The sequence below is a fragment of the Arvicanthis niloticus genome, chromosome X, assembly GCF_011762505.2.
Source record: "Arvicanthis niloticus isolate mArvNil1 chromosome X, mArvNil1.pat.X, whole genome shotgun sequence".
Classification (NCBI taxonomy): Eukaryota; Metazoa; Chordata; class Mammalia; order Rodentia; family Muridae; genus Arvicanthis; species Arvicanthis niloticus.
The window spans coordinates 58,550,798-58,575,550 of NC_047679.1; the positions used below are offsets into that span (position 1 = coordinate 58,550,798).

Below are 24,753 nucleotides of genomic sequence, written 5' to 3' on the forward strand. Positions count from 1 at the left end.
CCTCAAGGGTCCAGGTTAGTTGACTCTGTTGGTCTTTTTGTGGAGTACATATCCCCTCCTGGTTCCTCAGTCCTTTCCCCAACTCTTCCACAAGAGTTCCTGAGCTCACTAATGTTTGGCTGTGGTATCTGCATCTTTTTCAGTCAGCTGCTGGGAGGAGCCTCTCAGAGGACAGTTATGCTAGGCAACTGTGAATTCAGGCTGACAGATACAAGCAACCTGAGGATCCTAGGTTGTTGAAGGAGGAAGGCAGACCTGCAATGTGTCCCTATTGATCTTCTGAGGACAGCTTTGCACATTCCCAACTAAACTGACAGTGTTTGCTACTGCATTCATTTATGTCCATCTCACAGAGGACACCTGTGTGTCCAGGCCAGCAGTGACAAATATAACTGTCAACAATGTCGTCACATGTTTTATTATTGTGATGAGGGTTTGATCAACAGAGGCATCAAAGTGTGTCCCTGTGAATCCACTACTCATGCAGTCATAGTAGTCGTTATTTTCTCCATCCACACATAGATCTCCATGGAGATATGGCTGACTGGCACATTTACCAGAGTTGAGTTCACAGTGATCTCCAGGGAATCCAGGTGAACAGTCACAGAAGTAAGCCCCCAAGAGCATCCTGACAGATGGCACCATGTAGACATGGCTGGGATCCACAGTCATCAATTTCCAGCTCACACTAAAATACTCTTAAGAGCAAACACGCATGAATCTATCTCACTGAGGCACATAGCCTCATTCTCATCCATGCAGGGATCAGAAACACATTCATCCACTTCCAAGTCACACTGCCTGCTTTGGTATCCAGACACACAGAAGCAGGAGTAGCTACTGATTCCATCCTAGAACACAGCCCCATTGTGGTAAGGGCTAGAAACACACTCATTGTGATCCATCTCACAGAACCTTCCAGTATATCCAGCAGTGCAGTGTTCCCTTTATTAATATGTATCTTCTTTTTCTCAGCAAGCTCACTAAAAAGTCTATGGATTCCTTTTCTGATGTTTTGTTGGGTTTGATTTGAGATAGGGTCATATATGTTTTTCAGGATGCTCAACTTAGTTCTTTGACTCAAGTAATTCTCCCACCCCAGCCTCCCAAATAGTATGGATTTTAAGTACAGCTAAACTAACATTTATAGAAATATGAGGAGGTGATTCTTGATTTCCAGGTGATCTTGGAACTTTTGTTTATGGTCAATTCCTAGGTAAGTTGTTGAAATGTGGTGGCATGTTGACTGGCTGCTCCTCTTGACAGTTCTGGTTAGAAACATCTGACAGAAACAAGACAAATGTTAGGAGATGGTGGCTGGAAGCCATGAATAATTATTGCACTGTGACTGAGGAAATATCCTCCCACATACTAGGGAATAAACAGGACTATCTCTCTTAACAGTTTCTTCAGTAGCCAAGCTTCTAGAAATACCAGCCTTTCAGATGCACGATTTACATATTTGGTTTTTTCCTAGTTCTTTGAGAATTTTTGATCCCATTTACTTCTCCTCCATCCCTTCCCATTCTCTCCTTTTCTATCCACCTAACTCTGTATCTTTTTTAAAAACCCTCCGAGACCAGTTTATGCTGCTCCAATAGTTTCAGGTCTGAGATCTTCCACTGGACCATGGTCAACTTACCAGTAGCTCCAATCTTAAAGAAAACTATCCTGTCTCCCAGCAGCTAACAATTGCCAATAGCTCCAAGTAGACTGTGATTAATACTCCACATGTTTCGGAGTGCAAAATATTTGGAGAACTTATGAAAATGCCAGTTCTTGGAACTCCCCAATTCCCTTTTCTGAGAGCTAGAGTTAGACTGGCATTGAAAATGTTGTAGTGGGAGTATGAGAGGAAGCTAACGGAGCAGGTGGGTTTGTTCTAGCTCTCTTTGACCTGGCAGTTAGCTCGTACTTCCACATTTAGATTAGTATTCTCCCTGATTTGTGCAGTATATCCAAGCTTTTAGGGCAGGGATTTAAGGTAAAAAGACAAATCAGACAATTTGGTAGAAGTCATGAAAACCACTTACCTGTAATTACAGTATGGAGGTCTACATAATGAATACCAAAAACCAAGCCTGAGGGAAATCCAGATACAAATGTCCAAAGGTGTTCCTCGGTTGAGTATCAAGACATGATGTTGAGCCAAATGAGGTTCAGAGGTCCAGGGATATTCCAAAGAAAGAACAGCAAATATAAGTATAAGTAATACATATTAGTCATTTTTAAAGAAAGGTTCTTATCATGCAACCCAGACTGGGCTGTAATCTTACTGTTTTGCTCCTTTTAGTTTTAGGATTACAGGAGTATACCACCAAGGCCAGCACTCATGGTATTCTTATGGAAAGAATACCTCACACACAGGTGACTTTTTACAAGTTATAAGTCTGAATTTTCTTGCTATGTTTAGTCTGATAAAGGGGCTGAACTGAGACAGACATATGTCCCCAGATCATCAATCCGAGGCAGTTATCGGCTTTGCCCATAAAAAGCATCATTGTCTTCCACTGAATTCCTGACATTTAGGGAGAGTTTCCATGCTTGCTTCTGAGATCTATTCACCTTTTTGAGAGGTAGCTGCTGAATTGGCCATTGTCATATCAAGATTACAATACGTTCCCTGTGCTGCACTTATAGTCCTTCTTAGGTTGGACGTAGTCGGGATACAGAATAAAGTGCCAAAGCACACAGCATGAAAATGAAACACATACATACAAATAGGCATAGACAGAAATGCAAAACTGTACAGGGATCATCTACCTAGCTGCCCTCGGCTAGAACTTTGTACTGATTAACATATCCTTTATATGTTTCTCTATATACTGTCAAGGACATGGGTGAAGCTAGAAATGTGGGAGGATAGAATCACACTTGCTCTGCAAAAGAACCTTCACTGAAGTTCAAAGAACTGCTCTAAGGGAATCCTGAAATAGCAGATGTATAGGAGGAGTAAGTGTAGAGACTTAATGTATGGCAGCATACTACTATAGTTAATAAGACCATATTGTATTTAGTGTTTTTAATAACTAGATTTTAGATGCTTTTGTTACAGATAATACATCTATTAATGTTTTAAAAACTAAGATATGCATATCAAAGCCCTGTTATCTACCACTGTAGAAGGATATAGTGAGTTCAGGTTTTCCTGACTGATGGGCATTGTCTTAATATAAACATAAAAGGAGATACTATTCTCATATAAAATGCACAACCAGAAAAATATTCAGTGCTCAGAGCAGAAATGTCTAGAGAGGAAAGAGGAAATTTCCTGTGTGGCCACTAAAACAGATGTCATTCACATTAACAGCAATTGGAGCAGAAGTCCAAGATCTCAGCACACTTTACTACTTGACAACATAGTTATGGATGAATAAACCGAGGAAACCAAAACTAGAATGTAGCAAAAATAGATATGGCTGGACAGGTGTTGCATTAGAAGACTTCCTAAATCCTAAACAGCAAGGAATATGATGTGGAAAGTCTGCTCCCATGATCAAAACTGCCATGACTTGAAAGGCCATGATAGTGGAAAAATAATTCTATGACAAAGACAGCTACAGTTGGGAGAAACAGAAATGTATATTTTTTTTTCCTGGAAGGAACCATAACATACAGTGTTTAAAGATAAAGTTCATAAGCAGAGAAGAGAGACTTTGAAAGGCATGAGCTAGGAATGACTCCTTGCATTATCAAAGCAGATGTGCTTGAAAAGCATGAAGGTGAAGAACCTTTTCCTTGGCCAGAGGTGGAAACTTCTTTTTCTGACCAACTTTGTTGAGCCTATTAGAGAGGAGAAGCTGGAAAATTTCCTTAAGCAGTGTGGATATGGAATGGGAAGACATGGTAATGGAAAACTTCTTGCTTTACCAAACAACTTTAGCTAATGATGAAATGGATTTAGAAGGTATTTCATAGCTATGACCCTGCACCAAATGAGAGGACATAGAAGTTGAGCTTCACTTTCTTGTCAACAGCATCTATATCAAGAAAATAACATAGTGATAGATGACTTATTCCAGTATTAAACCAGCAACAGGAAGGATCTGACTGTAGAGAATTCAATTTATTACTAAAGTAGTTGTGAGTTAGAAATATATAGGCATGGAAAAATTATATCATGATTTAAGTAAAACCCTTATGAGTGAATAAGTCACATTAGATATTCTTTTTTGAATCCAAAGTCCATAATGATTATACAAGATTTAGGACTGGATTATATCTCTTATGGGCACTCATTTTCAGTAGTAAGTTAATATGAAAAACCTTCTTCAATGCACCAAGAAGTTGTGGTTAGGAAAGACATGAGATAAAATGATTAGTTTCTAATAATATTACATATGGTAGAAAATATAGCACGCAGAATATATTTCATGAAGTAGATAGGAAAATGTTGGCCACTTTCATCATCACACAGTTTTTGCCATGGAGTGGAGCACTCAAAACAAATATGGCTTTGAAAGATGGGAAAGTTGAAGATTTCAGTAGCTATTAAAGTAATATATATGGGAATGACAAGAATATGAAGTAGATGTGATGATTTGAAGGCAGCCATAACTTGAGAAGACAGAGATTGATGACTCCTATGACCAAAACATATCTAGCTATGGAAGAAATGCAATAATTCCTCACTGAAGAGAATAAATAATAGTGAAGATATAAAAGTGGTAAACATCTTTGAAAGCTACATGGCATGACCTCTTTGGCAGTGATTGACTTAAAAGACTTATTTACTGGCCAGAACATAGGCACATAGATAAATATTGGAAATGGAACACTTAATAACCAAAGCAGAAAGAGCAGGAATAGTAAAATGCAGAGACTATCTTTCAGGATTCATGCTAGTCTTAATTTGGAAAACATCTCATGCAAAGCTTCCTTTGATATTGAGTAAGAAGAGATGAGGGGGCCATAGATATCAGAACAGCAATGCCAATGAAAGACAGAGTAGGAAGCATAAAATACCAAAAAGGTAATTGTTATGTCTTAGAAGCTTTGTGATAGCAAAACCGTACACAGATGAAATCTATTTTCACTGCTAGATCAGAGAAGGCAGGAAAACAATCTGTATACACAAAAGACATCCCTTGGTCAACTGAGCAACACTAGTAAGTCATCATAGTTCAAAAATGCACAAGCTAGAACAACAATAAAAATCCTACCCCTAAACAGAAGTATCAAGGAAAAATGGAAACTACAAGGCAAATACAAGGAAAATAACATCAGAGAAACCAAGCAAATGGTAACCAGCAAAAATGACTTAGTGATTGATACCACCAAAATGACCTAACACCTTTGCCCACACACATCAAGTACCAGTTTCTTCATGTATCTTGAATATCCAGACATGTTTTAAGAGGATAATCCACCATATTCTTAGCCCAAGCAAGGGTCATAAATTCATGTGTACCAGAACAAAGAGGTGAATGAATGCCTTAGCTCCTCGGTTCCTCAGGCAATATCAAACTGGTCCAGTACAGATCCAGTGACTCTGCTCCATTTGAAAAATGTCAAAACCCAGAACAATCATCAAAAGTTAGGTTCACAGACACTCAGGTTTAGATGGATTTGTACACCTTATACAAAAGACCAGCAAGGGAGTGCTCCAGTTCCCCCACATACCTAGTCCTAACTTCAGAATGCATGGCCAGGCTGAGGACACAGATTCTCTGTGCTAGTCCAATTGAGTTGGAACAAGACATATATTTGCAGCCCATCACCATAGACTGAGGCATAGCTGGAGACCCCCATATACAACAGGCCAGCCAGCTTTGAGTCCTACATGCTTTCATGCTCACGCAGGATCACCCAGCATCAGATGGGGCTCTACAACTATATCCTTCACCCAAAATATGGAGTAAACCCAATTCTTCCTCATTGACTCTGTTGTTGCTTTCTCTGGACTTACTGGTGTTGCTCAGTTTTGTGCTCCTGACCAGTCAGATGACACACTTCTGTCTCTGCGTTTCACAAATTTTGAATCATTCCAGAATCAACTGGAATCCCATTGCTCAAGGTCATCGACCCTAGGGTGTGGGCTGGACTTTCATTAACCCATGTGATTTCCGTATTCTATGAAGGCCTGACTAGGCTCCAGGAGCCCATGCAACTCCAAAGCTTTGTGAATGACACAGGACATACCCAACAAATGTGTATCCACTCACCACATAGGCTTTCCTAGGGCATAGAACCTTACATCTGCCAAGCCTAGAGCTTGCCCCAGCCTTCTCTACCCTACATTCTCTATCAGCCTAAGACAGTGGTTCTCTACATTCTCAATACTTCCACCCTATGCAATACAATTCCTGACACTGTGATGACCTACATCAGTAACATTATTTCTGTTGTTATTGCATGACTGTAATTTTGCTACTGTTATGAATTTTCATGGACAAGAGTATGTGTTTTCAGAAAATCTTTTCTCTGTTATGACCCACACTTTGAGAACCACTGCCATAATCCATAGGCTCTGTGGATCTCCACAGCAGTCAACCAGTTGTGTGCCCTAATGCCATAGTTTCCTCTACCAGGCCCATGCCAAGGCCCAGTCAATGTAGTCTGGATAGCTCCATAGGCCAAAGAAGGATAAAGAACACCATGGGACTCATGAGGCCACATGCTGCTAGGTCTTGCTAGTATCTTGAAGGCTGCATAATAGTCTATCAGGAAGAAGCAGCCTTACCCTGAATGCCCTGGTCCCCACATTTGAGGCCTTATTTGGGTGTAGATGGGTATGCAATGTCCCATGCATGACATAGTCTGCATTAGATCGCAATCCACCTGGTATCTACTTGTCCAAAGATTGCTAGGATGATGCAGCCTACAAACCAGCAAGATCTTGTCCGTGTCCAGCACATGACACACCTACACTGTCCTACATGCTTAGACCTAGCTAGAGTAGAAAACCATATGCAACATCCCAGCAACATGATTACCCCAGATCCTCAACTGTAGATGCAGTCCCATAACCCCAGGCAGAAAGGGAGTCAGCAGCCTATGCTCAACCCCTGCAATGTGAAGACCACAAACATGCCTTTACAGGATTATTTTCATAGCCAGACAGGTCTAGATGGATTTGCACTCCTTGTACATGAGACCCATGAGAGAGTGCTCTAGTTCCCCACATACCTAGCCCTGTCACAATGCATGACTGAGCTGAGGATATAGATTCTATGTGCTTAGGACACACATTTGCAGCAGATCATCAAGGTCAGATGCCTAGCTTGGGTGGTCCCTCATCTACATCAGACCAGCCAGCTTTAATTCCTACACTCCTACATGCTCTTGCAGTCCTCACTACCCAGGATCAGATGGGGTCCGGTGACCCCTATTTACCCTTTTCACCCTGTCCATTGTCCCCTGGACTTGCTGGTGTTGCTCAGTTTTGTGCTCCTACCCAGTCATTTGGGATTCTTATAACTATATATTTTACCCAATTTTAATCATCCCAGAATGAAACGGGATCTCATTGCTCAAGGTCAGACCAGCCTGGGAGGTAGGCTGTACCTTCCACTCACCCATGGGATTCCCATACTCTTTGAAGGCCTGCCTATGGTCCAGGAGCCTGTGCTACACCAAAGCTTAGTCAGTGACACAGGTAAGTACCAATTACCATGGTTACAACACACCTAGGACACAGGCTTCCTGGGGCATTAAGCCTTATATCTTCCATGCCTATAGCTTGGTGAAGTCCTCTCTACCCTACAGTCTCTATCACCCTATGACAGTGGTTCTCAACATTCCCAGTGCCTGGGTGATACAATTCCTGCTGTTGTGGTGACCTGCAACCATGAAAATATTTATATTACTACTGCATGACTCTAATTTGCTACTGCTATGAATTGTCATGGAAAAGACTCTGTTTTCAAAAAAATCTTTTCTCTGTTTTGACCCATAGTTTGATAACCACTGCCATAATCCATGGGCTCTGTATATGTCTACAGCCTTTAACCAGTTGTATATCCTAGTCCCATTGTTCCCTCTAAAAGGCCCACAACCAAGGCCTTGTCAGTTTAGTCTGTAGAGTACCACAGGCCAGAGAGGGACACAAGACACCACGGGACTCATGAGGCTCCACACTACTAGGCCTTGCTGGTGTCTTGAAGACTGCATAATAGGGTACCATGGAAGAATCACCCCTACCCTGCCTGCTCTGGTTCCCATATTTGAGGTCTTTCTTGGGTCTAGATGGCCATGCAATCTCCTATGCATGACACAGGCTCTGGAATATCCCACAATCCCTGTTCTCTACGTCTCCAAAGATAGCTGGGTCCACACCAAGATCTCATTGGTACTCTATTCTTACATTTAAATACATTTATACATACTGCATACTAAGCTAGCAAAGGGAGAGCTCCAATTCCCTAATTTCGCAATTCACACTCTTGCTAAAAATTTGTGTTGTAGACCAATCTACTGAAACCATCACGCACATTTCTAGGCCTTCAGCACTGTTGTGGCCCTAGGTTGTATCCTATAGCTTGTGCATCAGTCCATGAAGCTCTGATATCCCAAACGGGTCCTTAGTGTGCCCCCCCTTTCCAGAACTGGCTGTGATCTCACCAGCACCCATAGTCACTGACCTCATTAATTACTAGCCTTTCTTAAAAACCAACCCAGTTTTCCAGCCTGGCAGCATGGTGCTCATATTCCACACCTATCTTGAGTCTCAAAACCCGTGTAATGCAACATCACTTCCTGGTGAGCGCTTATGATTCCACACATCCTGTCTGTTTCCATCCTTTTCTGACATGCTGCATGCTTACCAGCACAGCCTTGTATGTATCCATAGAACTTCACCCACACTCACTGGCCCTAAACTTTTCAGCCTACTTAGGGTCATCCAGCATATGCACCAGCTCAAGGTAAGTGGCATAGATTTTTAAGTGTTCATGCAATCACCATAGTGCCATGCCTAGCTGCAGGTCCTGCATCCTGCTCACCAGCTTATCCTGTTGGGGTTTTTTTTGTGATTGTTCCTCATCATTTCCGAACACTTGTCATCTTCATACTCCCAGAAGTCCTATCTATGTTCAGCAGACTGTTCTATGGCCACGCCTAGTGAGTCATCTAGATCCTCAGTCACCTCCTCTGTCCACATCTTTGCATGCATAGGTGTGGTCAGTTGCCTTGTTCCTAAATTCAGACATGTTAGTGCTACAAAGATCCCGATGAGCTCATGTAATCCCCACACTCACAGGCCTAGCTGGATTCCCATAGCAAATATCCCAATTCTGCCTAATGAATAATCCAGACTCTCCCTCTCAATTTATGTCCCCTCATTCTCGGGTCTAGCTGTGGTCACAAAATCTGTGTATCACTATGGCTTGTTCAGTTTCCTGGGTCCCTGAAGGCTTCCCAGTCCTCATATGCTCAAGCTCTTAGTTGTTTCCCAGTTCTATCTTTAGTTCCATAGCCCGTGCACCAGCCCAGGGTAATGAGTGATACTGACACTCCCAGTTCTAACTGGGGTTACACAACTTGTGCAGTGGCACAATAAGACAAGTGCCCTGGATTCCCCAAATGCTCATGTGTCCTCCACTCTTCTTAGCTAGCTTGGGTCCCTTACCCTGTGTCCCAACAAACTGGAGAATTTCTCCAGATCCCTGTATGCCATGCCTGCCCCATACATCCAATGTGCTCAGCTCAGGTTCTACAGCCTATGGACCAGTTCAGCTTATAAATCCCCTAGAACCTAGCCTGCCTGTGCTGACTCCATTCTCCCAAGCCTAGGGTCTCAGTCTGTATATAAGCCCATCCTGGTGAACTACCTATACCCCTACCCACCTGCATCTTTCCCATACTCCCAGGAGTTTCAAAATGTCAAAAGGAAGCTTCCTTAAAATCACATATCGCGAGCACTCATGCACACACATTTGGAGATATACATATATTTTAATGACATTAAGTGGCACATGGTGCAGTGTTCCCCACAAGAGTCATAGGCTACCTAACAAACAAGCAAGCATGCCAGACACAGGAAATCTTTCTTTGAATTGTTGGTCAATAGGCATCCAAGAGACTTCCAAAGCAATTTAGGTTATTGACATTGCCTTCCCATGGTTGTCTCCTATAAGCAGAAGGTAAGATTCTATTGCAGAAGACACTAGACACTTTGGACACACAACTTGAAAAAAATGAGCCAGAATTGACCTGGAAGCCTCTTCCCTGAAGACAAGCTCGCATGTATCTAGAGGTGCTATGCAAGTTTCCAAAGGAGAAACATAAACAATAGTCCTATCCAGATGTGTAGCCTAGGAACCACAACAATGACTGGCCCAGCAAGCTCTCCCCAGATGTGCAATAGTGACACTTTCTCTTGGAGGTAACTAATAGCTCTCTAATTGGACATAAGGCTCAGCTAACAGAAAGGAATTTCTGTCTGGTGCTTTAAGCCTAGTCAGCTGCCCATGGTTTGTGATGTTATAGACCTTGGAGGAGAATCTACTATTGCCATTTTTCTTAAGCAAATATGATTTTTCAATTGTATTCTCAATATTTACCTTTATACCCACAGATAAATGTAGTTTGCACCTTTCATCAAAGAAGTTTTTTTTTTTTACGACAAAGACTATTATAGAGATCCTTAACAGGTCAGCAGTACACAGAGAAAAGTAGCCAACTGATACCTCTTTAATGTAGCAGGGAATACTGCAGAAGAGAGGCTGCAAAGAGTATGAGCATCAGAGGACCAGGATTCCTACTGCTAGATAAATCTCCTATATTTGACAGGGATAATGTACTCATGAAATCTCAACAACATGGTTGCCTGCACAATAGCTGAATAATGACCTCATCAGTTGGCATGCCAACCTGGATAGGAGAAATTTCACAAGGCTCCATCCATCCCTAAATGAAGAGCTACAGGCAATTAATGACTTCTGAGAAAGGGAAAATCAGAAAAAACAATGTCTATTACTTGATAAAGAAATTATGGGTTAAACCAACAGAAATGCTGCTAGTTTAGATGAAAGGGAACAGAGACCATGCAAAATGAAGAAAAGCTATTAGACTTTTTAAGTTCTAAGATGGAAGGACACAGCTATCGATCTGCAAATATGCACCAGCCTTCAAAAATGGGGAAGCACGTCTTTAATCCCAGCACCTACAAGGCAGAGGCCAACCTGGTTTACATAGTAAATATTGGGCCACCTATATTGATTTATAGTGTGAAACACCATCTCAAAATAATAAAAAAGAAATGGGTAAGAACATGCTATGCAAATGAGAGATTAGTGGTAACAGTACTCTCTCCACATAGAGCACAATTCTGTGGGTCATTCCTGTCTTATCCTAATAGCTACCACTTTGTTTTCACAGGCCAGGCTTCTCCCACCCAGCATCTTCAGAGGAAAGTTACCACCCAGTGAGTCTATGGGCAAGATCATCAAATCCAAAAAAATAACTTATTGAACTCACTACAGAATAAAGTCACCCTTGCTTGGAGTCTTGGATTTGCTTGAACTATTATCCCTTTCATATTTCTCAGGCTACTACTTTCCTCTACTGTGTCCTGAAAGCACATTTCCTGTATGGAGTGAAGAATTTACACCTGAGGAGGCTTTTGTGCAGGTCTTTGCATACACTAGGCACGCTCTACCACTGAGTAGTAGCTCCAACCATTTTAAAATTATATCTTGAGACAAAGCCTTGCTAAATTACTGTCCACTTGACTATGGATGTGATGAGACTAGCTACCTGACTTCTTTGAAATGATGGAGCTGGAACTGTAAGTAAACCCTCTCATCCCAGAGTTGCTTTTGGTCAGGTTATTTTATCATAGAATCCTATCTGAATATGACTGCTATAATTTAATTCACTTATTCTGAGCCTGATAATTAAGAAGCTACTGGTCTGGATTAAAAGAGCCTGTGATACCTATCTTACAGATACTTTAAAAGCCTGTAACTGGCCTGAGAACTCTTCTATAAAAATGGGTTATCTAGACTACCAATAAGAACAAGGTGTCACTGTTGTAGAAAGAAGTGTTAAAGGTTCTCATTAGCTCAATTTTACTGAATAAACTAATGAGGACCTAAGAGTTGCAGTGACTGGCCTATACCTAGTGGTGCATAGCAAAGCTGAAATAGAAACCCAGTCTTTTCTTTTAGTTGAGTTCCCTCTCTCTTTACCAGATGGTATGTGACATGCCATCTTCCCTCACTGTTATAAGAACATACTTAGCCACAAGAGATTTTTAAATTTCTTATAACTGGTAGAACCTGCAGTGTAGGAAGTTCTGCAATTCATTCATTATTCATTGTAAGAAACACACAATAAGAATGTGCTGTATCATAGACCCTAGACTAGAAGCAGAGCTATTTTAGGTAATCAAGGGAACTCACCAATGAATAATCCTTTCCTTTTCTATTTCCCCCTTTCTTCTGCATGTGTGCATGTGTGTGAATGAGTGCATGTGGTATGTGTGTGTGTGTGTGTGTGTTTGAGTGTGTGTGTGTTTGTGTTGGGGGATTGCTGAGGGCCTTGGCCTTGTGAATACCAGAAAAGTGTTGTAGTACAGAGTTGTATATACTCAGCCTTGAATAACTCTTTTAATTAAATATCTGGAAGCAATACCTGCATTTTTCTAATTTAAAAAGCCATTACATTTTACTTGTTTATTTGTGGGAGAGACACTCGTGTGGAGATCAAAGGACACCATGCAGCAGTTGGTTCTTTCCTTCTACCTTATGGGTCCTAAGGATTGAAATTAGGTCATCAGGCTTCGTTAGTATTAAGCATTATTACCCAACTGAGCCATCTTGTCAGTTTCAACCTAGATTTTATTTTTAATAATCCAGAATTCTTTATTTGAAAGGGGCTGCAAGAAACCAAATTTATCAATTTCCTCTTCCCCCCACCTAATAAGAATAGAACATTCAAGCATTGATTCTATTTATATGTCTATCTATAAGGGAACAAGAATATATATATATATATATATATATATATATATATATATATATATATATATATATATATTGGTTTTTCGAGACAGGGTTTCTCTGTGTAGCCCTGGCTGTCCTGGAACTCACTCTGTAGACCAGGCTGGCCTCAAACTCAGAAATCCGTCTCTGCCTCCCAAGTGCTGGGATTAGAGGCGTGTGCCACCACTGCCTGGCTAAGACAGGTCTTATAAAGGAGATTGTGCTAAAAGAAAATTAAGTAGGTTATCCATGATCACAGATTTTATAAGTATTTGAGCTAACATTTGAGCTCCCAGTCAATTGTCAAAATATTTACATTCTTTCTTAATTAAATTTTTTTGTTTTGTTTTCAGCTTCAGGAATTGTTTATTTATTTATTGGAAATATTTTTTTATTTTCTTTTAATTTTATTTATTTTACACCCTGGTCACAGTGTCCCCTCCCTCTTTTCTCATCCTTCTGTCCCACCCCCCAATCTAGCCCTCCTCAATTTCTCTTCAGAAAAGGGCTAGCCTCAGTGGCTATCAACCAACCACAGCATATCAAGTTGCAGTAAAATTAGGTGCCTTCTCTTCTATTGAGGCTAGAAAGGCAACCCAGTAAGGGGAAAGGGTCCCAAAGGCAAGGAACAGAGTCAGAGACAACCCCTGTTCACATTTGGGAGTCTCACAAGATAAACAAACTACACAACTATAACATATATGCAGAGGTCCCAGGTCAGTCCCATTTAGTTACATTTTTTAACTTAGCATAGAAAGTAACAGCTTTGTTTTGGCACTAGCTTATGCATCATTATGCTTTCTTCTTATCTGTTCCCCTCCCCAACTGCCCTACCTTGTTCCCTGCTCCCTCTGGCTGGTTCTCTCCCTTCCCCCCACATAGTCCCCTATTCTGCTTTTAGAAATCACATGCATTCCATTATGTTCTCTTCCATCCCCCACCTAAAATTGCCTCCTTCGATGGCATCTATGCATTTTCATGACCATCAGCCATGTTCCCAAGATGTTGCTATATAAAGTGAACAACAAGGAGTAAGAGGAAAGAAACAAAGTGGGACACTGATGAGTGTTCTCTATTTTCCTTCAAGTTCACAAAACTCATCACATTGTAGGAAGCAGGGAAAGCCTGAGTTTTCACAAGGAAGAGATTAAACTTGGACTCTTATTAGATTCTTTCCCAAGGTCATAGGACTGAAAATGTTCTGGGGAAGCTTCTTGAGGTAGTTTTAATTTTTTGTCTCTTTAATTCCATCTCAGCTAGACAGAAAATGGAAAAACTGTAGAGCTTTATGTTCCAAAACTGTTAGTCATCCTAGCTCCACCCCCACTCCCACTGCCACCCCCATAATACCACAGTCCAAGAAATAATGCAATGTACCTTTTGGGAAAAGTGACTTTATAGTTGTTTTGGATCCTAAGAACATACACTTTCCTTGCCTGATGATTTCTCACCTTAACTTCCAAGCAGTGTTTCCTAATGCAGACTTCTGCTAGGGACAACTGCTTCCCAGTCCTGCCCAGTCTCCAGTGGGTAATAATACTGGAAACCTTAACAACTCTGCCAGCAAATAGGACAGAGGCAGGCTACCTGGCCAATGGCTTCTGTGATAAGTCTTCTGAGACGGATGTTATTCTGCAAGAACATATCTTTCAGACCTGCTTTCTGTCATGGTGGGGGGTGGTAGGGTAATTGTTGGAGAGTAGAGAGAAGAGGGTGGACAACATGAACACAGGATATACGGCTGTTCCAAGAAGAAAGCGATACATGAAGAACAGATTCTAACTTTTATCTTATCCCCAAGTAATATCTTGAAATAATTGCAGAGAGTATCTGATTCATTAGCTATATTGTATGAGAGACACCACAACAGATCTTAGCCATATATCCCAAAAGCTTCAGGTGTTGATCTTGCTTTGTCTTACTTATCAGTCAGAGAGCACTAGAAGACAACAGGCCTGCTATATGTACAGTGCTAGCCTACTGGTAAAACCTTGAATAACATTTTGTTAACCCTGAATCATTCCATCATAGCCAAGAAGCTCTTCACCCAGCCAAATCCACAGCTTTCTTGGATGCCAGCAAGGGCCAGTTCCCTTCAGCTGGTCTTCCCAGCTGGACTTTGATTAGGAGTTCAGTAATATTCAATCATGCTACAGTAATTCCTCCTGACGACCCATCAGAAGGGACGAGCCTCTGGTAAAAAGCCTGGAAGTGCTAACTATTACATGCTTATCCTTACTGACCCTGCAAGTAATCCACCCATACCCTAGAGGTAACATTCCCATCTTTTTGGCCTTGTCTGGCAGAGCCACCTTTTCATTTTCAGGGAGAAAAAGAATAACAGTAGATTGTTCCATGGTTTAGAACAGGCTCAGAAGGGAAGAAAGCTAAAGCTCATGGTAGAGAGGTACAGGGAAACTGAAGGCAAAAGATTTCAGCCCCTGTCATTATGGCAAAAACAAGGTATATTTGAAGGTTCAAATTAAGGACAGAGGTGTGGCAAGTAGGAAAAAATGCCTATTAACTTAAAAGAAAGTTCCATCACTTGTTTGCATGTCAGAGAGCTCAAGAAACAGCTTTTTATTTGGGAGCTAAAATTTTGCCAAAATGCTTGTTCTACATATCAGACCTCACATGTGGTTCAAAGAGTGCAGCGACTTGACTGGAAAGATTCGCTTTGCAACACCAAGGACTGTGAAGACTAAGGTCCAGGTCTTTCATTTTGAGTTCAGGATGAAATACGAAACTTTCAGAATGCAAATGCAAAGTTAGGTTGCCTGAACGATAGCATAATGTTCATTAGTGAGCCAGTGTTTATGTTCTACTCTAAACTGTTAAGCCCACACTTATGCTGGGGGTGGGAGCATCTCTTGTAATCCCAGCGTTTGCAGAATCTGAGGAGTAAAGGCAAAACGATCAGCAGCACACAGTCAGACTTGGTTACACAGAGATGTCAAAAAATCTGTCTAATCATACCTTTAAGAAATTCAATGGAGAACTTCGATATTTGTCTTTCTGACAACAAGTCCTCATTTTTCATTTCAGACTTCCCTTACCTGCTGCCCTGTATGATATAATCCTTCCACAATGTCTCTCACTACAGGTACTTTTGCTGTCCCTCTTCTTTTCTTATATTATTTTTATTTTCAGGACCAATGTGTTATCCCTAAGGCACAGTCACAAAGCACTTGTGCTATGCCTGCCTATATGAGACACTCCAAAACATCCACCCCCTTTACCTGCCACTTAGTGAATGTTACCTTCTGTCTTCCTTTATTTTCCTATCATCATAGTCAACTGACTGTTCAATGGGTAAGAGACACTGAAGTGAATAAGCATGTGTTTTCCCAAGGACTGCTAATTTCAAATAACCTACCTAAATTTTCAGAAGATATGTTCTAATTTTTGGTTAGAAAATATGGTCACCATAAGTTTAAGGCATCCTTGAAATATACACAGTACATAGATCAGTGCAATTCAGTTTGAGAGACAAAATGGCCTTAAATGACTAGAGGTATTAAAAGAAGATACACCAGAGAGGATCAAAACAACTAGATGAACTTTAACAGAGTTGAGTTGTGCCTTGGGATATTGATCATATCTGGATACAGTAGGGATGAGATTAGGGCCAAGTGTCATCATCTAAGCAAATTGAAGGATCATTTGTATGACTATAAAATATTGCTCACTTGCATCTTACTATATCAGCCAATGTACACCAGTACAGGTGCTGAGATCAGTTGTCAAACAACTTTGTCCATCTTTTTGATATCTCTTGATCCCCACCCCACATAGCCAGCTCATTTCCTGGCTTCATCTGAGTGGGCTCCCAGGATAGTCCATTTTCACTAGTCAAATAGAAGTCAAGCTAATCCCCTTAACTGTCAACATGCAAAGAAACCCAACCAGTGACTTGATATGATTGTAATACTCAAGGCCAAAACTCATTCAGAACTCATTCAACATTTTGTTTTCATTTCTAAATTGATTTAAGAATAGATACAACCCACAGCAATGCTGATATAAACCAGTAGCCAGATCATTTCAAAATAGTAAATGAAAATAGATAACTACAAATAGGAACCAAGTACATATATTAAATAATGACATTATGTGAATATCAAGTCCCATTAGCATATAAATGAACAGGAAAAGGTAAAAAATCATGGCAGAGTAAGGTTGATAGAAATTATTGTTTCTTTGGCATGACTTATGGAATTAGAATATCAAAATTTTGGTTGGAAGTGAGCTGGGAGAAAGGCAATGAAGCTTTGGCTAGCACTTTTGTAAAGGAGTAAGAAAGTTTAGACAGTACTTTGGCTCACTTGACAAGTACAATTGCCTTTGCTCCCAATTATTGGGTTTTTTATTTCTAATGCCTCCTAAAATAAGCATATCTAAAACCCTGTATCACCAAAGTACTGGCAAATCATGCAGAAACCCTTGGGAGCTATGAAAATCAAGTAGTACTACTATTATCAGAATTATTAATACCTAGACACATTAACAGATAAATAAGAATTGATTACAAAAAAGTCATGATCCGGAGATGTTCTAGGAATTCACAGTTAGCTTCTTGAAGGCTTCCTATGTGTTTCGGGAATCTTGCTAGCTGAATATATGTTACAGGCATTGTGAACAATTTCTAGGAATGACTTACCAACATTATACACATTGCCTAGGAATTGTTTACAATTCCTGATTTAACATTCCGCTGCAACAGAAATACAAGTTAATTTGAATTTGATCATACACTGGCTTCAAAGCAGAAGGCAGCATTTCTGCAGGCCTTCCATATAATAGGAAGATTGACTTTTATATAAAAACATAGACAATGGCTAAGTAGCTGGGCTGTTCACTTTGAAGACTCACATGCAGAAGACTATGCATGAACTGACTGAATAAAAAGTGCCAAGAAAAATTTCTTTTATTATTTTTAAAGTGAATTAATTTTATAGCAATCACAAATCCAAATATGAAATTCATAAGTATTTCAAAAATGAATTAAAATATGTATGTCTACATTTCTTTCTTTTCACTGTTTTTGAACAAATTCCCTACTAGCAATATTTATTTTTAAATAGATTAGGATTTTTACACTCAAGATATGTACTGAACTGTCTGAAGCAGTCCCCTTGAGAATGTGTTCTGATGTTGTCATTGTTCAGAATAGTTTTGAAATGCTGCTTTGAGAACTGCCTTCTGAGCCAGTTTATGAGGGAGACAGTAACAAAATCACATGGTTTTCTTATCACATTTTAAAGCTTAGCTATACAGCATAGTAACTACACAATTTGAATCAACCAGATTCATTGTAGAAATAAAAAATGCAGCCACATTGTTACTAAAGCCCTGTCCCAGGCCACCCCCAGAACCTTTGCTCAGGCTGGATGCGAGACAGTCTTTCACTCTCTACCCAAGCACCCTAAAGACATGTTCAGTTTTTGAAAAGTACTAGCTAACATTTGTTTCAAAAATTCAGACTGAACTTTTCCAGTGAATTTTCATGGTATACTATGTTTGGCCAGACCAGGCTCCTAGACTGTAAGCTTCATGACAGCAGTTCACTGCCTTATTCCTAGCACTTATAGCCATGTTTTGGATACTGTCACTGCTCAACAAATATCTGTTGAATGGTAAATGGATGGATGTAGGGGAGGTGATGATGAATATATGGATAGATGGATAAAGTTCATTAAAGAGTTATTATAGGCCTATCTTGGGATGCTGCTGAGTAATAGAGCACTTCCCTAGCATATACAAGTTCCTGGGGTCATATCCCCCACATAATAAAATAGATATCATGACACAGTGTTAGTGGAACAGTGAAATACAAAGGTGATGGTTATATAGAAAGTTTACCTTCTAGAAGTGAGCCCAGGATATCACTGTTTGTCAGTAGCAAAAAAAAAAAAAAAAAAAAAAAAAAAGATTCTGGTGGTGACTATAGCATACACCTGGATTGTGAGCTAGTTCGCTGATAAGCATTAGAAGTTAGTTCCTTGCCTGTTTTGGACCAGTTGCTCATACACATTCCAGTCACAGACCAGCCTCTGATACAGGTCAGCTTGCCTGCAAACAAGTGCCACAGGGCTTTACTTTCAAGAGGAACCAGTGAAACACCATTATCTAAAGTGGCAAACTAATGAAGAGTGATGGAGCTTTGGTCTGAGATGAGGGAAATAAACTACAAGAGCTCTGCACTGTTCTCATTCTTTTCCTTTCAATCCAGAATTATAGTCCTGCCATCTTCTTCCTCGGCATGCTTACCTTCTCCATAAGCTAGGAAAACAAAGTTGAGGACCTCCAGCTCCCCATATAACTTGGCAATAGATCCTGTTTCCTGCCCTAGTGACAGCAGTGGCAGCAGTGCTAATAGTATAAAAGTAGCAGTATTAATAAACATTAAAGCTCTGCTGGCGATGGTGTTGATAACCGTGCTGTACTTGCTGAGTGCTTCATACATGGTATACACTCTATTTAAATGCAATTTTTTAGTTCTCTTGACAAAACTCTAGAGTTAGCACTGTTGCAATGAGTTTTGTAGTTTAACAAAGTGAGACTATGATAGGTTAACACACCAAGCCAGTCAGGGGTCAAAGCTTTTGCCTGTCTTACTTTTGTGCCAGAGAGTGAATCACAATAGAATGTTGCCTCTTGGTATTATAGTCTGCCCTCTGACACATCCTTTCATGGCCAACAATAAAGATGCAAAAGAAAGCTAAATGTACACCCTCGTTCAAACTTTAAAGTGATTTGGTCTTGCCTTATTGTATTTGATAATAGTAGCTGCAAAGCAACCCAATCCTAGAACCCAAACATCTGTTTTAAGACCTTGAGCGGGTATGTTTTTCTGGAATATCCCTTCAGAAATGTTTTTGAACATTTGTTCAAACAAGCTGAGGTCTGGACACCCTCTGATGCCTTTCTCGATTGGTTATGCGCCAAGTATGACATGATCTCCTGCATGTGGTTTGAGTTAGGTGGAAGTGTTGCACATGCCTGGGATACTGGGCAAGCCCACTAGAGCTGCCCCGTGGACACAGACAAGCCTGACTCCAGCAGGCCCACTGAGAAGATGGCAGAGCTGTGGTGACTGGGATGGGAGCACCAGTTGGATAGGTCACCCCATAACCCCCATTGAGCTAGGCCATTTGTATTCTAGATTCTTTCTCCCTTTGCCTGAATATTTAATTGTGTTTGGGACAGGTTCCAAAATACCAAGTGGACTTCCCAAGCCCTGTGACTTGAGAGTTTCAGGAGCTCTGAGCCTGAAGCAATAGGCTTGTTGCTATGGTCGTTCCTGCTGCTGACCACGTGAGTTCTACCTGCTGTGCCATGAGATCATGAGGGAATTGATCAATGCCCTTGGAAAGTGCCTCCTCGTGCACATAACTGGAAGGGACTATAATCCCAGACAGTTTTACAGCTTTGGCAGGATGGAGGTACACACTGAGGATAGATTGAATGTCACCTCTTGGCCTGGGTTTGTAGGAGATGGCTGAAGAGCCCATCCGCAAAGCTGCCACATGGCCAAGTCCATGTGAGTGATGGAAACACAGCTGTGGGAAGAGGCCAAGGCCGGTAATGAAGGAGCAGACACTCAAACCTATGGGGAAATCTCTGAATCCCCAACATCTGTGAGAAAGATCAGATGAGGCTTGGGGGTAAAAAGCAACAAGAAAGCACTTAGCAGTTCTAAGTGTTCACAGAAAGAAATGAAGAATACCAGTTTGCCATGGGCATGGGTGTCAGACTGGCTTGAACATTCAATCAAGTTCAGAGGTACAGTATTTCTTTAAGCCAGTATGGACTCCTGAAATTGCCTCCAAATATTCTTGAGAAACAACTCCTTCTTCCCTTCCTTCAAAGTAAGATGCATATGTACTGCTGAAAACTAACATCACCTCTCTATACACTTAGCCTAGCAACTGGGAGAAAAGAATGTTAACAGTTACATGTGATTCTGTGTTTTGATTGACTGGGGTACATTGGTTTGGAGAAAAATGAACCAGGTAAGGGTTAATTGCAACATTTGCAGTAAGAAATCATGAAGGCCTAATAAAAGGAGAAGTAGTGCAATATGGGTGAAGGTCTGGTATCACGAGTTAGCAACCTGTTAAATTTATCAGGGCAATGGAGAAAAGTGTAAATGCCATTTTTATCATTTGTAGTGATTGATAAGAGGAAAATAGCAATGCCAGTAACATGAACAGTGAATTTAGGAAAAGAACAGGTCTTGGGGAGAAGAGAAATACACTTCAGATGCCAGACTGAGCATTAGAAGACACATTTAAAATTTGTTCTCTGACCTGAGAAAGAGGTTAGGGCTAGAGACAGATGTTCAGGCAGACACAGCTTGCATACTCCTTTACTTAAGTCCAAACCTGCTGGCCCCCACTCACTATCAGCACAGGCTACAGCAAACAATGAATATTTGAAACCCCTGCCTTTCTGCTTCCACTGCTAACTTCCCCTGCTGCCCAGTTTCTTGTGCCCTCTATCTCCAGAATGTTACAGCCGAAGAACCTAACTGGATTCTTGATCCATTGCAATCACAATATATGTAATACCTATCTTGAAGAATGACTTTTTTATATTCCCAAACACATGTCAAATTGGGATAATAAATGATCCCAATGATTACATTAAACAGTTTCCATTTCTTTGGACATTTATTACACAGACAGAAAACTTGCCACATATGAGAAAAACCTAGAAAGGAAGATAAGGTAAGTGCTACAGAGTTATGGTGACCATATTTCCTAAAACAAAAATTTGACACTGGTTCCTGTTGAAAAACTTAGTGAAGCCCTCTGTGGCTGAATAAGGCGATTTAGGAGATATAACTGAAACAATGAAAATTGTGTTTCCCAAGACATTTCAATTGTTTCCCAGAAACAATAGAACAAGATACTTACTTATAGTGGGAAATGCACACAGTAGAATGCCAATAACATGATATGCTTTGTGGTTTTGTACTTTAAATGCTTTTTCTTTTATTCTTTTCATATTCTGTTACTTCCAGTCTAAATTTAATAGTCTTGCCATTTGCTCCTTCCCAGGACAACTTGAGGGTCAAAAAATATGAAGGTCAGTGTGAGAAGGTACCTCAAAGATAAACTGAACTTTTTCTTTGTTTTTAAGACAGTGTCTCATGTATCCCAGGATGTCCCCAAACTTAAAGTGTAGCTGATGATGACTTTGAACCTCTGATTCTCTTGCTGTTACCACCTAAGAGCTAGGATTACAGATAGGTGTGTACCACCATGCCTTGTTTATGTAGCATTTGGGTTAGGACCTAGAGCTTTGGGCATTTTAGGTAAGCACTCTACCAACTGGGTTACATTCCCAGCCTCAAACCATTCTTGATTTTTTTTTTTTTTGAGACAAGATCTCACTATGTATTCCTGACTGGTCTGAAACTCACTATATAGATTAACCTAAACTAACACCTTCCTCTGCCTACTGAGTGTTGTGATTAAGAGTGTGCACCACCACATCTGGCCTCCAATCCAGTTTTTTAAAGATATAAAGAAATGGCTTACCCAAGGTCATACATGAAGTGAAGGGCAGATCTAGGACTAGAATCTAGGTATTTTATCTTGACCTTATAAACATCCCATCTCCAAACACCAAGCCTCCATTTGGGAAGCAGCCTTTCTTCCCCTTCATCATGTATCTTATCCCTATCCTTTGCTTTGGAGACCTCTGGAGGCTCAGGCCCAGCTATCAATAGGGAATAGCACTAAAGAGCCAAAGTCAAACGAGCCACGATCTCACATTCCCTTGGTATACAGCAGCCCTTGGCCCACATTCTTCAACACCTTTCTCTTGTCTCAGCTAGGACATCCACATCTCTGTTACACAAAAGATCTTTATGTCAACTGGTACATCAAAAGAAATAGGTAGAACCTGAGCACCTATTATGAAAGATGATGAAAGGTGAGACCTTTGCTTTTGTGTGCTAGACTGTCAGCACTTTCCACAGCTTTCTGGACATTTTTTTTTTTAATGAAAATCAAACATTCACTGCTGAGAGAAAATTTAGTTCCGCTTGTATCTCAATCCTGAGTTTGCTAAACTCTTCCCTATGGTAAAGTAGAAAAGACATTATATCTGTATATGTTCCCAAAAGGTAGTTGTGCAAACCCAACACAAGCGAGCTAGAACACAGAACTTAATACCATATGTGGCAGAAGGTTGCTCTCTGGTCCTTATTCCTTCTATGAGGCTGTCATAAATATAATTCCTCATGTGGCACTTCTCTATGAAAAACAAGATTCTATAGTGCCATTAGCCACATGAAAAACTTTAAAAGGTTCCCCTTTGAATCCAAGAACTCTGGCATGTGTGGAAGAAGGGCCTGTGGACAGAGTTGTCTTTCTAGCCCCAAGACCTACTATGTGGTCAACAACTACACTGCAAAGAAACAAATATGGAAGTGAAATGAAGTAGACAGCACAACAGGAGACTAGAGTGGAGAGGTAGGGCAGCATCATAATGTAAAGGGTTTCACAAAAAGCTTGTGGAATATACACTTTTGACATAGGCTATAAATATGTATCTTTGTGTCTGTCACAGAGCAAAACACTTTCAACATCAGGGTAGATCTTCATGGCAAGTAAAAACTCTGTACTCAGTGCCTATACAAGAAGTTCTAAGTCTTTTTAAAAAAATAGTTAGGGAACACATAGTTCCCAGGCACTCATTTCAATGTGTCTCAAGCAATTTCATTGACGTATTGCATATACCTTGGGCCTGAGACCAAGTGTGAGAAATTTCATCCCATCAGAAAAATCATTGAGGCAGCTTAAGGTAATGGAAACTGGTGCTTTGGATTAAACCTGTCTTTCCATCTCTGTTTTTGGTGCCTAGATAATGGCTGTGAAAGAAAAAAACACTAGAAAGCATATAGCTTGCATACTTTGGAATTAATGGGGGAAGAAAGATCAAATGGAGAGAATGAGGAGATATGATCTAGTCTGTAATTCAGTTCCAAACTGAGATCTAAAGAGTATCACAAATAAAGTCTTCAAACCAATGATGCTTCACAGGTCAGAGTGCTCCATTGCCACCACCCAAGCTTAGAATACACACACTTTGGATGGAAATTTGGGACTGTCTCTAGTGCTCTGTAGTATATTATCAATACAGTGTTTGTCAGACCTTAACCATATTGTTGGAAATCAAATACTGAAAGCTAAAGAGAAACGAGTGCCAGGAATGCAGTGTAAGTTACCTATCATTGTTTAAAATGGCTCATTGGTGGAAAAGGACGAATGAGAATAGCAAACACAGATAACATTACCATTTTCGAAGATCATTTGCTTCTAAGTAATGTTCCCAATATTAAGGAGTAGTTAGATTAGTCTCCTTGGTCTACCACAACAAGATATCATAGGCTGTGTGCTGTAAAAAAGACATTCATTGTCTCACAGTTGTAGGAGCTGAAAACCCAAACTCAGGGTCAGGATTGGTTTCTGGTGAGGCTTCTTTTTCTGGATTGTGGATAACCATCGTCTTCTCACTCTGTCCTCAAATGGCCTTTCCTCTGTATTCATGTAGAGAGAGGAGGGGAGGAGAAAGAGAGAGAGAGAGAGGAGAGGAGGAAAGGGGGAGGGAGAGAGGGAGAGAAAGAGATCTGATGTCTCTTCTCATAAAGACAGCAGTTCTACTAAATTAGGGTCCCACTAATATGATCTCATTTTAACCTTAATTACCTCCCTATATCCTCTATTTCCAAATACAGTCACATCAAATCTGGGGCATCAAGCTATGAATTTGGAGGAGGACACAATCCAATCCATAGCAGTTTTTTTTTTAA

At 40.5% G+C, this 24,753-nt stretch overlaps 1 long non-coding RNA gene across 4 annotated transcripts in view; it reads right to left on the reverse strand.

The window, feature by feature from the left end:
* Positions 1–397: 397 nt before the first annotated feature.
* The window catches only part of LOC117695432 (uncharacterized), a 62,071-nt gene continuing 37,715 nt past the window's right edge, over positions 398–24,753 (reverse strand). For 3 of the 4 annotated variants that reach the window (XR_013105915.1, XR_013105916.1, XR_004604605.2), the window contains 2 exons: positions 2,034–24,480; positions 398–1,282 (listed from right to left, as the gene is read on the reverse strand). This is a non-coding gene — a long non-coding RNA (uncharacterized LOC117695432). The remainder of the gene's footprint in view (positions 1,283–2,033; positions 24,481–24,753) is intronic. The other variant, XR_004604606.2, reaches the window with a different exon arrangement.